General features: G+C 50.9%; 1 long non-coding RNA gene across 1 annotated transcript; it reads right to left on the reverse strand.

Moving 5' to 3' along the window:
* Nucleotides 1-115: 115 nt before the first annotated feature.
* On the reverse strand, nt 116-1,045 carry LOC120227788. Its single transcript, XR_005527333.1, has 2 exons — nt 895-1,045; nt 116-482 (listed from the first exon to the last, which is right to left on the reverse strand). It is a non-coding gene; the product is annotated as an uncharacterized LOC120227788 (long non-coding RNA).
* Nucleotides 1,046-1,612: the final 567 nt, after the last annotated feature.

Here is a 1,612-nt window from a genome sequence, read left to right on the forward strand (position 1 = left end):
AATTAGTCCCGAAGACTCTAGAACAGCACCTGATACATAGTAAATACTGTAGAAGTGTTTGAAAAGTAAAAGAAATAACCAGTTGTCTGTGACAGAACCAGTTCAAACCACCAGGTTTCTTTTCTGTTGTACGCTTTTATTTCAACAGCTGGCTGCCTGCAAAGGGAAGACAGATGCTCTCTTGGGACCACAGTGTCATCAGGTCCCAGAGGGCGATGTCAAAGAGAAGCTTCAGGAAACGGTGGGATTCATCAGAGAATGGGAGCATGGAAGAGCAAGAAAGAGCTTCAGTTTGGGCCAGGACAACTCCCAGGGATCATCTGGTTGAGAAAGTTGGGGAGGAAGGAAGAGGGCTCTGTGCCTCTCCTTAAACTCCCTGGGCCATGCTGGCCCCCTTGCTGTTGTCTAGGTATCTGATGTACTCCTGCACCCAGGCATCGTTGGGATTGGTGCAGACCTGTCGCCCCTTTCGGGTATGGAGGCTGTGTAATAAGATGGCAAAAGAGGAGAAACTGAGTCAGCAGCCTGAGAGGAGCTCATTTTCTGCCCAGTGTCAGCTTCCCTGCCCCTTTCTCTGCTGGATGCGGCCCCTCACAGAGAAAGAGACACCCACACTCTCTGTGCTCCCTAGGGAGTCAGTGAAGATACCACCCGTAGCCCAGCTTTCTTTCTTTCCTATTCTTTCTCAACCCCTCTCTAGGCCCCAGAACCAGCCTCCACTACCTCCCTGGGCTGCCCACCTCAGGCTGGGAAGTTCTCAGGCTGCTGTTCAGCAGCTGCTTCCTGTGCTCCCCACCACTTCCTAGAGAGTCCTGTTCCTCTGATTCCCTCTCTCAGGCCCTGCTGGTTCTCAACATTCGCACCATCTTCCACCTTCAGGGCTGCCGAACTTACACAATCCCTGGGCTGGGGCACTGGTCGTAGGTTCTATAATAGTCTTTCACAAAATGGAGTGGGACTTTCCGTGAGATGTAGGAGAAACAGCAGGCAGTGGGTTTTAGTTGAACTGATTCTGCAAAGTAGAGGGCCATGTGATGCTGGAAGATTCTCCACAAGGCAGCTTAGACCTGTATCTCTATTGCCCAGAGCATCAGAAGAGGAGACCAGACCAGAGCACCTAGGGGCGGGGGGGCGGGAGATGCCCTCTCCTTTGCAGCTCTTCCTCCTCCCTGTTATCCCTGTTATCCTCCTGTTATCCTCCTATAGGGCCATCTGGCTCACTCAATATGTAGGGCATGTGACTCTTGATCTCAGGGTCTTGAGTTTGAGTCCCATGTTGGGCATAGAAATGACTAAAACCAAAATTATCTTCCTCTAAAACCTCTCTTCCCTCCCTAGTGCTGATTCCTTCTGACATCTCTCAGATCCTTCCCAGGGCTGGGATATGACTCTGGTCAAAGCATTTCTAATTTCTTTCTTTTTAAATGTTTGTTTATTTTTGAGAGAGAGGGAGGGAGGGAGGCAGAGAGAGAGAGAGAGTAAGTGGGGGAGGGGACAGAGGATCCAAAGGGGGCTCTGTGCTGACAGCAGAGAGCCTAGTAGGAGGCTCAAACTCAGCTGTGAGATCATGACCTGAGCCAAAGTTGGACACTTAACCAGCTAAGCCACCCAG

This window comes from Hyaena hyaena, unplaced genomic scaffold (assembly GCF_003009895.1).
Source record: "Hyaena hyaena isolate Hyena2069 unplaced genomic scaffold, ASM300989v1 scaffold_3862, whole genome shotgun sequence".
Taxonomy (NCBI): domain Eukaryota; kingdom Metazoa; phylum Chordata; class Mammalia; order Carnivora; family Hyaenidae; genus Hyaena; species Hyaena hyaena.